The sequence below is a fragment of the Olea europaea genome, chromosome 6 (genome assembly GCF_002742605.1).
Source record: "Olea europaea var. sylvestris chromosome 6, O_europaea_v1, whole genome shotgun sequence".
In the NCBI taxonomy this organism is placed as follows: Eukaryota; Viridiplantae; Streptophyta; class Magnoliopsida; order Lamiales; family Oleaceae; genus Olea; species Olea europaea.
The window spans coordinates 27784213-27800307 of NC_036242.1; the positions used below are offsets into that span (position 1 = coordinate 27784213).

Here is a 16095-nt window from a genome sequence, read left to right on the forward strand (position 1 = left end):
TTAGAATGTCATTTTCCATTAATAATATGTCATATACATAAAATATTAGAAATTTGACAGCACTCTCACTTGCTTTCTTGTAAACACATAGTATATCTCCATTTTTTATAAGATCAAACCTTTTGATTGTCTCATCAAACTGAAGATTTCAACTCCTAAATGCTTGCTTTAGTCCATAAATGGATCGATCAAGCTTCCATACCTTGTTGGCTTCTTTGGATTCAAAACCTTCGGGTTGCGTCATGTACACTTTCTCTTGTAAGTTTTCGTTAAGGAAAGCGATTTTGTCACCCATTTGTCATATCTCATAATCATGATATACAACTATTTGCAAGCAAAATTTGAATGGATTTCAGCATGGTTATAAGTAAAAAGTTTCATCAAAGTGAATACCTTAACTTTTTTTGTAACATTTTACTAGTAACCTTACTTTGTATGTATGTATGGATGTTCCCATCCACGTCAACCTTTTTCTTGTAAACCCATTTACAACCTATACATTTTATTCCATCAGTAGGGTCGACAAGGTCCAAACCTTGTTTTCATACATTAAGTTCATTTTGAATTCCATGGCCTCTTGCCATATCTTTGAGTCAACACTTGACTTTACTTCTGCGTAATTAGTAAGTTCATCATTCTCGATTAATAATACTTGACTAGTAGTTGTGAATTTGTACCTTTTAGGAGGTCAAATAATCTTACTTGATTGCTGGAGTGTTCTCGGTAGCCTCTATATCCTAATCAAGAGTTTGCCAACAATATCTGTGGATTCATGAACTTCTTCAAGTTCTAATTTGTTCCCCTTACTCTCTTCTAGAATCAGCTCATTCTTTTGGAATTTGACATGTCTTGAGATGAACGCTTTCTTCTCAACAGGATTATAGAATTGATATCCAATTATCACCTTTGGATATCCTACAAAAATATATATATTGGATTTAGTCTCAAGTTTATTTGATTTAGTGTATTTTACATAAGCATCACAGTCCTTAATTTTTATATGAGATAAGTTGGTCTTCTTCCTTTCCATAACTCATATGGAGTTTTGTCGAATGATTTCAACTGGACACAATTTATGTGTAGAACACAGCCAATTAGTACATGACCCTAAAATAATTTTGGAAATTTTGCATGGCTCATCATTGATCGCACCATATCTAATATTGTGCGGTTCCTCCTTTCAAATACACAATTATATTATTGTGTACGTGTCCGAGTCTACTGCGAGAGAATCTCACTCTCCTTTAGATAATCTCATTTTATTCTACTAATTCGAAATTACAAGCAAAATAGCTATAACTTGCTAGACAACAAAAAGTCAATAATATAAAATTCAACTAGCACCTAAAAATTTTCCTTTTAGACATTCTCTACATCGATATGATATTAGGGTGAGAATACCTGTACATGTTTGTTTCTTTACTTCAATCTTGGATTCCTTGAACTTTTCAAGTGCTTCATGCTTGAACTTCATCAGATCTACATAATCGTATGATCATCAGTAAATATGATGAAGTAAAAGAAACCATCCTATGGGTTCACATACATCAGTACGTATTAGGCCCAATAAGTATATAGCTCTTTCTCTTTTTCCAGTAAAAGAAAATTTAGTTATCCTGCCTAATAAGCATGATACGCATTTTTCAAATGATTCAATATCAATTTACCCCAAATATCCATCTCTATGTAACTTAAAAATGTGTTTCTCGTTTATATGATCTAGTCTGCAATGCCAAAGATAGGTATTACTTAGATTATCACTTTTATGCCTTTTATTTTCTATACTCATAATAGACGACTCAGTATCAAGAATATAAATGCAATTTTGCAATACACTACAACAATAAAAGATCTCATCTTGATAAAATGAACAAGGATTGTTTTTAACATTAATTGAAAAACCACTCATGCTCAAATATGAAATAGAAATAATGGTTTTAGTAATAGAGGAACAAATAGCAATTTTCGAGTTCTAATACTAAGCCCGAAGGCAATTGCAAGAAGTATGTTCTTACGGCTAATGCAACAACTCTTACTCCATTTTCCATACTCGGGTTAACTTCCATCCTCTGCAATGGTCTAATTTTATTTAGTCCCTGCATATTTATACAAATATGAGATCCACATCCGATATTTAATACCCAAGAATCTAATGAAGTAGACATATTAACCTCGATAACAAGTATACCTAAAGACAAAGATTCAGAAGACTTTTCCCTTTCAAGCTTGCGAGGTAAGCGTTACAGTTCCTTTTCCAATAATCTTTCTCTCCGTAGTGATAGCACTGGTTATCAGACTTGGTATTGTCCTTGTTTGTTTTAACTGTTTTTTTATTGCTCTTAGCTTTCTTGGATGTTTTCTTGAAATTTTCTTTAGATTGCTCTTAGTGCCCTTGGAGGATTAAATGGCTAAGATATGCCCACTACCAACTTTGACATTGGGCTCAATAGTCTTAAGTAGAATCAGCAACTCAAAGAGTGTGCGCTCGAGCTTATTTATGTTGAACTATGAATAACTCTTTGGCAGAGGTTGCATAACCAAGTTAATACTTAGTTCATCGTCCATTATTGAACCCAATTAAGCCAACTTCTCAATAAAGCCAATCATCCTCAGCACATGAGCACTGACTAAAGATCGTCTGCCATTTTACACAAGTATGGTTGCTTGAAAATCTCATATCTTTCCACACATAATTGTTCATCACACAACTCTATGTGGAAAAATCATAGTGTAAACACCATACCCTCTTGTTGCTTTTACAATTTAGGTGACATAGCTACAAGTATCACACATGCTGCAGTATTATCTCATTAGAGTATTTATTGTAAGCAGCCACCTCTTTCTTAGTCGAGTTCTTAGTAGGTACCTTTGGAAAAGGCTACTAAAAGATATAACCAATTTTCTCATACTTGAGAACAATTTTCAAATTGTCACGTCAATCGAGAAAATTTGTCTCAGATAGCTATAGGCATCTAGTATGCCTCTCAAATTCATATGATTACTTATAATTCAAAAACTGTAGATGATGAAAAGTAAAGAATTAATATGTATTAAAATGCATTGCATAACTTTAATATGGATTTTAATTAAATTAAATATGCTCACACTGTTTAAGATAAATCATGACCCTCACACATAAATTAATAGAATCCATACTTGATTCCTAGTGAGCTGGGGTCCCATTTTTTATATTAAGACGTCGAATGCACTCAACAAACCTTGATTAAACTTTTACGTAGATACTATTATCAATATATCTCCATACAACTCTCAAATCATTAAGCTGACAACTTTTTATCTTCACACAACTTATGTGTCAGCTAACATTTTTCTAAAATTTATCTCCTTAAGTGCACTCAACAAAAAGATAAATTTTAGTTTAGTCAAACCCATCATTCAAAAATATCAAATATTTTATAGTACCAAACATATTCTTAATAGATCAGCCTTAAGTGTACTCAACAAGTTGAGATCGATTTTGGACTTTTGTTTTTCATTATAATGATGGAAAGCAAATAATAAGTCTAACTTAATATCGATAATAGCGTAGATGATTATGGACTAATTCTATTAAGCATTCCCGAGTCGAAAGGAAGACTAATTGGTCAATTTCTACTAGGTATTGCATTGAATTAGTATCAATTCACCATCTCCATGGTTTCCTCCTTTTATTGCATATTCAATTAGTCTAACTACAGACTGTATCTTATACTAGTTGACATGCAGATCTAAATGAAATTGGTTGCTCAGGCCCACAATAAAAACAATAGTAATGGACTTGCGGGTCCAAAAAAAATTTAGATCTCGTAGGCCCATGAAACAACATGAATAAAATTAACCGTTCAACACATCCACATAGTTGAATCCATAATCATTCACTAAATCAGCATTTATCAAATAAATGCATTCCAATATAAAATCTAATATTATATGTAAAGATATTTTGAGAATCTAGCAATAATAGTCATCTAAACACATTTAGATAAATGGGTTGGAAATAATTAAATAATTAATTAATCAATTAAATTAATCAGCGAGTCAATTTAATTAAAATCAAATTTAAATTAAATACCAAATTAGAGTCCAACTCTAATTCCACAATTGTAGGACGTAACAATTTAATTAAGATAAAATTCTAATTAAATGTCAAATTAATGTGCAACTCTAATTCCTTAAAATTTCAGGGAGGGACAATTTAAATAAAATCAAATTTTAATTAATAATCAAATTAAGTCTAACTTTAATTATAATTGAATTAACATTTTAATTTAGGATAAAACTCTTAAATGAAATAAAATACAATTTAGGGTTAAAGTTTAATATTGAAGTTAAAATCCTATTTCAACTAAAATACTGGGAGTCGTCAATTTTAAATAAAATTTTAAATAGGTCAATTATTTAAATTTTAGATCAAAACCCTTTAGAAAATTAAGTTTAAAAAGTCTTTAAAATTAATATTCAAAACTCTTTTGAAAATTACAATATGACCCCAAGTATAAAATTATTAAATAGACCCTCCATTAAAATTTGCAAACTGACCTTAATACTTATTGCAAGTAGGGTGCCTACAATTTCTCAAATTGCAACAAAGGCTCGGCCTTAAATCACCCAAAAAATCCAAAAAACCCTAAAATTCTTTCGTGGCGACTACGATAGTCGGTGGCAACACCTGACAATGACAACATGCACCACCCAACAGCAATGAAGCGCTGCTGCTAGGAGTAACGCAAGGGCTGCTTGAAGTTGCCAAATGCAGCCTCGACTCTTGCAATCGTCGTTGTAATATGTAGTGGCATTCGTTGCCGATGTAGCAGTGCATGGTAGCGCAATGTCATGCGTTACACCACGTTGTCAACGCGCTGTCGCTGGCTGTCTTTGCACATGGTAGTGTGCATTGTTACAGTCTGCCACCCTGGCCTGTAGTGGCTACTGCCTCCTCCAGTTGCAAGTTTTAGACCCAAAATTTCTAAATTGCTAGATTTAAGAAAAATATGAATTGATTGTTACAAAATGCAAAATTGTTTTCTGCAAATACAAAGTAGGCTTTGATACCACTATCAAGAATTTACTTAATCATGCACAGCGAAAAATCAAACAGATTTTAATTCCCACCAAGGATCATCCTTACGCTTAGAGAGAAATTGTGATAAAGAATTATATCTTTGATGATTCGTTAAAGAACACTTCTGATCTCCAATTCATAGCTATCCAATCGTTCGGCCTCCAATAAAAATTTACATAGGGAACAAGATTGAGATAACTACGATTTTTATTTTCTTGATCTAGCAAGAATATGAATTGTATTCTCTATTGAGTTTTTATACCCTAGCAGCCTATTAATATAAGTTCAAGTGGGCTTGGGCTGTCTCTTGAACTTAACCCGGTTCAATATTTAATTAATTCGAATAATTAAATTTGGTCCATGAATTTATTAATCCAATTAATCAATTCGAGCCTATTAACAATTAACTCAATTAATTAATTGTCCAACTCTCGTCGATTAATTAATTGGAGAATCTCATTCTTCTAGCTCTCCTTTTATATGTGACCCATTAGGTTCTCGATTATGATACCTAATGACATGATTATTATTCTGATTTAATCAAAATCGATAAATTAAAACACTGCTTTTAGTTTATCTCCAATTCACACCCATCATTTCATATTGACATCTAGCAATGTGTCAAGGCGATACATGTGATGTGAAATGTCACGTGGTATGAGTCGTACGACAAAACCAAACTCGTCTATCTATCGTGAAACTATAATCCTCTTGTTAATATGATCTGATCGATTACGAGATATGGATATGTTTCAATCTCATTTATCGATCATATCTTACATTCCATTATTAAGTTAATGTAAGTTGAAACTCCTTTTCGGCTTATGATTACACCTTGGCCAAGGATTTTGTTATCAATTTAACTGAACGAAATGTAGATCATAATCTCTAACTATCTAAGAGTGATGAATCATCAATTGATCAATCACAATTTTCATATGATTCTTAACATATCCGAACAATGCCTTATTAGTGACCCTTTACAGATAACATCTAATATCACCAAAGTATGACTTGTCTCATATAAGATATTATGACGACTTCAAGTTGAAGGACATATTCCACTACTGAACTTTAAATATTAACTACTGATATCCAGATAGTTATCTATGTGGAATCTCTCCAGGAGGCCTTCAATGTTTTGTTCAATAGTAAAACATTCACGTGTTCATTTAAGTGTCACTATATGATATTAGCTACTTACTTCACAAGTAAGAAATGCCACACATAATGGTCTATTCGTAATAACAATATTCGTATCTCGTTATTACTTAAAACCACAGAAAATTTAAGATTCAATCATTTTATAATTTTTATCTCACGATCACAACTCTTTTGTGATTAAAAAATTACTAAAACTTAAATATGCAGACTCTATTATGTAATATAATTTATTAAAATAATAATTCAAATAAATAATGGATATTGCCAAAATAAATACATTAAACATATTAAAAGTGTTTACAACCTAAATTAATTGGACATGTTGTATAAAACTTACAAATGAATCATTGGGATGCATATTATATAATTATAATATTCATTGTTGGATTAATAAAAAATTAGTATACTTTTCTTTATTACCTGATCCCATGGCCATGGTCGCAGGAGACGTTCTCGATCCACTAGTTGGAGGTTCCAGGGCCTATAGACACACAATCATCTCCGGTGCCAATTTTAGAGTTTGTAAGTGTGACTCCTATTGATTTTTCCATGTGAATTCCGTCAGTGTTTGGCCATTACCTGCTGCCGAAACCTTCATTTTAGCCAACTCGGCCTTTTGGCATCGATAAACCAGAATGTGGAACTTCTTGCTGTTTATTGAAGATAATCCATTGATCATGATGTTGTTGGAATTGTAGAAGGCCAGAGTCTATTTATTGAATATAAAATCTAAAAGTACACTAGAATATAAGTGGAATTAATGTGGAACTGCGTACATATTTTTTGTTTTAACATGCAATAAGTAGCGTTTCAAATGATAAAAATCCGTTCTTTTTTAACGTACCGTTGTTCCATTTGGCAATTCTTGCCGGAATTCTTGCAAGCCCACAAATCAGCCCCTTGGCCATCTAGAAATCTACCAAGGACAGCGTTGGAAGAAAATGGGTCGCCCATGTGGGTTGACCCGATCCAACCCAATTTGCATGAAAATGATTATTGGAGAGAGGAGTTGAAAATGAAATTGAAAATTAACCTCCCTTAATCCATAACTTCCCATATACACCCACTCCACCAACAACCAACTACAAGAAATTCAAAATTCAAGTTCTTTCAAGGTGTAAAAATTGGATGTGGGTGGAGGCTTGATTTTTGGGAAAATTACATCTCAAATTAGATTTTTGGATTGTGAACAACAAACTTCTTCCTTGGCGATCAAGTTTTGACCAATAAGCGGGTACAAGGCGGTGTTGGAGGCAAGCAATCAATAGGCAAGTAATTCAACCTCGTTTTTGGAATTTTCAAGTAAGTTTCACAACTTAAATTCAGTTAAAAGCATGAAATCATATTTGACATTGGTATTAGAGCCTAAGTAGGTTGTTTTCTTATTTAAACACATGCTGGAAATATTTCAAAATGATAGAGATGCATAAATTCCAGTTTACTTGCAAAGCTTGAATGCCGCTAATGGCAACTTTTGACATTCTTCATATTAATTCATGAAATTTATGTTGTACGTTCATGATATTATGGAGAACATATATGGAAAATTTCACTTCATTTGGATTTTTATTTTGGGAGAAAAATCAAACCCTAGTTGAGAAAACGGAAAATTCATCGCATGATAATTTCTTGCACGTTAAGTTTCACGCTGCCCATTTTATATGGTTGCATAAAAGAACATGTATTTTAGCCTTAAATTGAAAAAGTTATGGCCCTCCGAAGTTTCGCCAGAAATCTGAAGGAAAAAAAAAAAAAAAAAAAACAGTTATTATGAAGAAGATGAACAGTACCCATAAAATTTTTTTTTAAAAAACCTGAAACTGTAGCAGTGAGGGTGGGAATTCCAAATTCCAAATTTAAAAAATTGCATGTTGGTCCCTAAAATATTACAAGTGCAATTTGGAAAATTGCACGTTGGTCCCCACATTTTTGAATGTTAAATATTCCAAATGTAATTTGGAAAATTACATGTTGGTCCCTCAAATATTACAAAATGCAATTTTTAGTCCCAAAACTTTTTTTAATGGTGTTTATTCCAATTCCAATTTGAAAAGTTGTGTGTTGGTCCCAAAATAATAATTTTTTTGGAAATTGATTATTCCAAATTCAATTTAAAAGATTGCAAATTGGTTTCTCAAATATTCTTTTTTTTTAATGCAATTAAAAAAATTCGAATAATCAAAAATATTTATATATACGATATTTCGGGACTTGATTAAATCCTGAAATTAAAAAAAAAATCAAGAGTATTTTTGTTAAGTGTTGTTAAGTGGTATTTGCCTAGTGGGAGTTTTTTTTTTTTTTTTTAAATGAAAAATACTCCAAAAGTATTTGATATAACACATTTTCTATACATTCATGAGTTGTGGATCTTAATTAGGTTATGCAATTCATTGTGACTAGTTTTTTTTCAATTATTGTGTTTGATCAAATATGGCTGGATCAACACGCGTTTTCAGCATTCTTAGAGGAGAAGCTAGTAGAGAACGGGCTGTGGAACGTGTTGAAAATTACGTGCTTATAGAAACTATGAAATGGATCCGCAACAACCTAGTACAACACATAAAATATCTCAAAGCGATGTGTCGAGAAGTGATACATTTGGGATAGCATATATGTGAGGTAGAAATTATGTATCATCTATTGAGGACACTTCCTAATTATTGGCATGATGTTACTATTGAAGTATTAGATAATTCACCACCTCTATACTACATTTATGTGGTCAGGATCTTGAAGAAAAAATGAAAATCGGAAAATGAGAATTTTGTGATTAATTTAGATATGTATGGTTAGTTCAAAATCATCGAACAATGTGAAATTTTATTTCTCATATTTAGTAGTTGTTTAAAGATGTTTAATATGATCAAATGTACATATTTGACATTTTGATATTAATGTATATGTCAGATTTATTCAAAATGTCATACTAATTTTGTACATGATTAATCTTTTACTTTAGTGGGAGTTCTAAGCGTGAAAAGTTTAAGTTATTCTGACTTAGAACCTGTGATTTTACATTATGAAATTAATTTTGTGATAATGTAACATTAGGATAATGGATGATGATTGGGAACTTAGTGAATTTTCGACTCCATGTCTAATGTGAAAATATCATAAAACTTAATTTGCATGAGCGCAAAATGATGTGTGTATAAATGGACATTTATATGATTGTTTCTAATATTTTGACAGACCATGGCATCTAAGAATATCATAGTTGACCTAAATAAAGGTGACAAATTGAATGGCGATAACTATAACACTTGGCATCATAAAATTTGGTATGTACTAGAGGAACAGGATTGCCTTGAGGGCATTAACCACGTGATGAAAGACCCCGGGATGGGTCAAACTACTCAATAAAGAAGGGATCAGGAAACTTACCAGACATGGAAAAAGAAAGATTCCATTGCTTGTGCAATTTTGGTAAGTTCCGCAGTGGATGATCTGATACATGAGTGTGAGTAGTTCTCGACTGCTCATGACATCTGGACATATTTGAGAGAAAAATATGGTGGTACTAGTGTGACTAGACTGAGGCAGTTGACTATTAAATTTGACATTACAAGAAGCTTCCTAATCATAATATCACACAACATGTGAGAATCACGGCTACTATGATTAGGGAATTGAACCACTCCTTTCCTGATATTTGGGAGCATTTGAAATTCAATTTGACTCATAATGATAGTATCAAAATATTTGTTGATGCTTCCTGCCATGTGAAACTTGAGGATGAGTGCCTTGGTGCAGCTAAATCTCTAGGACAAACTTTTGTGGCTGAATCTAGTTCTGGGAAAGCTTCAGGCTTTAAGTGTAAGAAGAACTGGTTCAAAGGTGGGAAAGTGAAGGGAAAAGAAACTGAACAGGGACTAAAAAGAACAAACACAAGCGCAATATGAAGGGTAAATGGTTTGGAAAGAAGATAGATAAGAGCAAGCTGAAATGTTTCAACTGTCAGGTGTTGGGTCACTTTGCTCGGGAATGCCCTGAGCCTAAGAATGTAACTCTTATAAATACTTATTTCCTATTGGGGATATGCTTTGTTAATTGTGACCTATATTCTGAATAGAGTTCCTTCTAAATCAGTAACTACTACACCATATCAGCTTTGGACAGGTAGATACCCTGATCTAAGTTCTCTCAGATCCTGGGGATCAGCTGCCTATATCCATGATTCCTCAAATAAGTTTGGAAAATTGAATGCTCGAAGCAAGAAGTGTATCTTTATAAGGTACTCAGACCAGGCTAAAGGATATGTATTCATAAGTGAAAATCAAGATGAGACTATAACTGAGATAGAGAGTCATGTGATGTGACATTTCTTAAGAGTGATTTTCTTAGTAGGGAAGATATTAAAAAGGGAGAACTTTTATATGAATTAGATGATAGAGTTGTACTTGATGGATCAACTGAGGTGCAAGAGGAAACACTTCCACCTGTCAATTCAAGTGTGAGTAATTTATCTCCAACTCCAAGTGACAAGGTCACATCGGAGCTTTCACTTCGTAAGAGTACTAGAAAAAGTATGCCTAAACATCATTTCGAGATTGAAGGGCAAGTTTTCCTAGTATCTCTTGAAGATGGTGAAGACCCACGTTCAGTACAAGAAGCTTGATATTGTCCTACAAAGGAAAAATGGAAAAATGCAATGAAAGAAGAGATGGAGTCTATAAAATCAAATCAGGTCTAGGACTTAATTGATCTTCCATCTGGTCAAAAAGCCATTGGGAACAAATTGGTCCTCAAAATAAAGCGAAGAGCTAATGGGACTATAGAGATGTATAAGGCTTGCTAGGTGGCAAAAGATTATACTCAATAGGAGGATATAGATTATGAAAAGATCTTTTCGCCAGTAGTGAGATTTACTTCAATTCGCCTACTCTTAGCTATCGTGGCACGTTTAGATTTAGAATTACATCAAATGTACGTGTAGAATGCATTTGTTAATGGAGAATTGGATGAAAAAATCTACATGCAACAACCAGTAGGTTTCATTAAAATAGGTCACGAGAATAAAGTTTGTAAATTGAATAGATCAATCTATGGCCTAAAGCAGTCTTCTAGACAGTGGTTACTTGAGATTTGATATATCTTGTTGGCTGGGAATGATAAGGAGTATATTAAAACCATTAAGAAATGGTTGTCTCCAAGTTTTGAAATGAAGGATATGGGTGAAGCAGATTATATATTAGGTGTTAAAATCCATAAAGATCGTTCAAAGAGGCTTCTAGCTCTATCACAAGAGTCATATATAAAGAGAATTTTTGAACATTTCAAAATGGAAAATTGCAATCCCATTGACACTTCTGTATCAAAAGGCGAAACTCTAAGTCTTCTCATGTGTCCTAAAAACTCTCGAGGAAAAAGAAGAAATGTCTAGAGTTCCATATTCTAGTGCGGTTGGGAACTTGATGTATGCTATGATGAGTACTCACCTTCGACATTTGTTATGCCGTAGGTCTGGTCTACAGGTATCAATCCAATCCTGGAAGAGAGCATTGGAAAGCTGTTAAAATGATATTGAGATACCTAAAGGGTACTGCTAATTACTCCTTGTGTTATCAAGGAAATGATTTGTGCTTAAAAGAATACACAGATGCTGATTGGGGTGGAGACCTAGATGAGCGCAAATCAACTTCGAGATATGTATTTTTGCTTAATAATGGCGCTATCTCTTAGAGTAGCAAGAAACAGACATGTATTTTCTTATCCACAATGGAAACAGAATTCGTAGCAAGTGCTTCAGCGGTACAAGAAGCTGTTTGGTTAAGGAGATTCTTACAACATCCAAGAGTCATTAGTGGTGATGTAGGACCTATATTGATCTACTGTGATAGTCAGGCTGCTATTGCATATACTAAGAATCCCAATTATCACAGTAGAACCAAACACATTCATAAAAAAATATAATTTTGTGAGAGACATCATAGGCAAGAAGAAAGTAAGTTTGCAGTATGTTTCAACTCACCAAATGGTAGCTGGTCCACTTACAAAACCTATCCTTAGAGATATTTTTATGACATATATTAAATCTTTGAGATTGCATAGAATTTGAATTGTATACTATGTAAACCTTTTCATATATGTCCATTAATGAGCAATGTTTTTGAGTTCACATGTTAAGAGTAATCTTTTATTTTGATTTTTAGATTACCATTGCATATGCACACATAAATTATGTCAAACAGGTTGAGATTGGTTCACTCACACGAACAATCGCCTCAAACACTTTGGGGTGTGCTGAGATGAAACACAGTGATCATATTGTGTACATGATCCAGTCCCTATGATGAGATATCAAGATGAGATTGCAATAAGTAATCCGTATGGATTTATTTTTTTGCTATCCGTTAGACCTATTTTTACAGCCAGATCGAGTTCTCGATTTAAGACTAGATGAATAAATATGAAGAGAATTCGGGTTAGATATCAAGGAATATCTAAACTATGATTTGTACGATGTATTTAATTTACAAAATTTGACATATGCCCTAAGAAGGGAGAAAACATTGTAACACGTGTTTCATACCACGTGTGCTTTAATGACCAATGAGAAATGAAAGAATTGATTCCTGCGACACCTGTGCTTTAAAGACCAATAAGAAATGAAAGAATTGATCCCTACTTCTTCATTGTGTGAGTCTCTGAGGCACATTTAACCTCACTTATATATACTCTTATAACTTTTAATTGTTTCTCAGAATTTTATTTCAGTGTTGCTATTTTAGCATGTTGTTAATAACTATGATTGATTTGGTTTGATGGGGCATGTCTAGGAAAGCAGCTGACTTGAAATGAAGGGATTCAAGTAGGAAAAAGAAAGACTGTTTAACTAATACCTCAGCTTGTATTCACCGTCAGGACAATTGTGTTGATTATTTGAGTTTTGTGACACAATTGTGAATACAATATAAATAAAAAAATTGAGCATGTTCTAAAATAAATTGAATGGTCAGAAACACTCGAACTGGTGTTACAAAATATGTCTGGGTATAACGAGAAATATAATTCCTCTTTCAGAGCTGTTATATATCCCTAACATGTGTATAGTGTTGTGTGATCTTAAATTAACTCGCTAGTCGCACGATCCATTTACCTTTATGAACTTGGAGACGTTGAGATTAATATAATTGATATTATATTAGAATCAGGTCAAACCCATCATGCGCGAGTGGGAGATGTTGGAAGAAAATGGGTCGCCCATGTGAATTGACCCAACCCGACCCAGTTTACATGGAAATGATTATTGGAGGGAGGAGTTGAAAATGAAATTTGAAAATTAACCTCCCTTAATCCATAACTTCCCATATACACCCACTCCACCAACAACCAACTACAAGAAATTCAAAATTCGGGTTCTTTCAAGGTGTAAAAATTGGATGTGGGTGGAGGCTTGATTTTTGGAAAAATTACATCTCAAATTGGGTTCTTGGATTATGAACAACAAACTTCTTCCTCGGCGATTGAGTTTTGACCAAGAAGCGGGTATAAGGTGGTGTTGGAGGCAAGCAATCAATAGGCAAGTAATTCAACCTCGATTTTGGGATTTTCAAGTAAGTTTCACGAGTTAAATTCAGATAAAAGCATGAAAGCATGTTTTACAGACAGCTCTCGACTCCGGTCACTCTTTCAAACTTGAACCAGTTACCAGAATTTCCAATAACATTATAATCAGATGGAGCTACAAGAGTTCCATCAAGGCGTAGCTTTATGGCTGGGTTTTTGGATAACTAACGGTAAAACTTATGGCACCGAGCAAGTATCTTCCGGGTGGCACGTAAATGTCGGCTGGCTGTGTAGCAGCACAGGCTGAGGCCCATTCGCTCAAGAATGCATTAGCGCAATCGGTTTTTCCGTCAGGTTTTGCTCTCAAATTTTGGACATTGTAATTAGCATTGGCTGCAAGTGATGAGTAGAGGAAGAAGGTGAAGAGGAAATATTGGAAAGAAAGAAAAAAAACTTAGAGGGCGAGCCATTATAATTTATAGGCGTCTGCGAGGAAAAGAAGGAGAAAAGGATAGATGGGATGAGGAGTTGAAGAAGTTGTAAGAGCTATTTATACAGTACTTTAGCTTGTGAATTTTGAGTGCAAATCAATGCAGTGTTTGGTCAGCTTCACTGTTTACCTATTACACAGGAAAAATGTCTGGACGAACAAGAATTTCAAGCTGCTAATGGCAATATTTTTGTTTACTCCAATAATATTATAATAGTGATTGAGGTACGCGTAAAGGAGAAAAGGGCCTGGATATACTACATTTCTATTTGAGGACAATGGAATTTATTGAGGTATCTTTTAAATATCTCGTGTCTAATCTTCAATATACATGGCCATGTTTGATCCACATTATTTGGAAAAATACATTCTTTAACAATGATTTGACATAATTTTAACCACACATTTTTTTTTTAAAAATAATATTACACATAAATCTAAAACTTTTTTTTATTTTTTAACCACACATTTTTCATCAATACACTATTCAAAAATGTATTTTTTTTTTTCTAAAATAATGTGTTTCAAACAAGAATGTTCTCTCTTTAATTAAATATTTTGTAATATACAATGACAGTTCCCTCTTTAGAATTATCAAGGCACTCTGTATTAATTATATTGTGCGGTAATTATTATTTCGACATCTACAAAGAATTACAGTCACACCTTTTAATTTGTTTTATCAAAAATATACCGAAGTAACTTATCAAGGCATGATTTTCTAATTAGTGGGTTAGATTAATAAATTAAAATAATTTGAAAAAAAAAATAATGTATAAGCCCAAGGCCACTTTTGTATAATGGGAATTGCTGTTTGTACCCCTCACAAGTGGGAGGCTCACAAATTTTTTATTGCGCGTGGACCCCCCAAGCTATGAGAGGGCTGTAAACGGTGCTGTGCAGAGCACCGCCCTTGTATAATATGACACATCCAATGAGAAAAGATGTTTTTGATCTGCAACAAATTTTCATTTGCCCAAATTTAAGGGATAATTGTAGCTGAGACCCCAAACTTTTTAAAAAGTTGCAGACTTTTTCCTAACTTTTCATTTGTTATAGCTGTCACTCCAAACCTTTCAAAATGTTGGTGATGAAGCCCTAATGAAGGGATTCCATCCATATTTTTCTGTTAGTTGACCGAAAATAAAGACTTTGACCACATATTAATCAATTATAAAAAAACAAAATGATAACTTTACATTTTCACATTAAAAAACTTAAATAAAAAAGAACAAAGAAGAAGAAAAAGACAAAAAAAATAAAATAAAAAAAATCTCCCTTTCTCTCACCCTCACCCTCACCCGCACACCCACCCCCACCCAAACCCGAACCCGAACCCGAAGCCCACCCCCAACCCCAACCTAAAGCCAGAAATCCACCGTCACCACCAACTCGCTCGAAAATCAACCACCACCCCCCACAACCACTGCCATGCCACTACCATCATATCCCAAACAGCAGCCATGAGAATACCTCCATTATTGTTCTTATCAGCCAAATCAGGATCAGCACTATGTAAAATTGGTTCTTTAGGTACAACCCCATTGGCATTCCTCAATCCAAGCACCTCATTCATTGTTTCCTCAGCCAGAGCAGGTCACAACAAGACATAGAAAATCAATCACTACACTTGTACACAGTAAACAACATTCAAAACATTTGAGTCGAAATTTATTGAAAATAAAACATAATTTGTTGTAATTATTTGTCTTCAATTATCCTTAATTTTTTTTCACTTGCACCATCACCTTCTCTTTAGGAACAGTAACGATGAGGACACCATTATCCATAGAGGCCTTGAATCGATCAACTTTAGCATTCTTCGGCAGCCTAAACTGGCGGCAAAAACTGTGGCCATGGTTGAGCC

The 16095-nt window shown here is 33.6% G+C and overlaps 1 pseudogene; it reads right to left on the bottom strand.

The window, feature by feature from the left end:
• Positions 1–15804, bottom strand: part of LOC111395351 — a 47162-nt pseudogene extending 31358 nt beyond the window's left edge.
• Between the last annotated feature and the right edge of the window lie 291 nt (positions 15805–16095).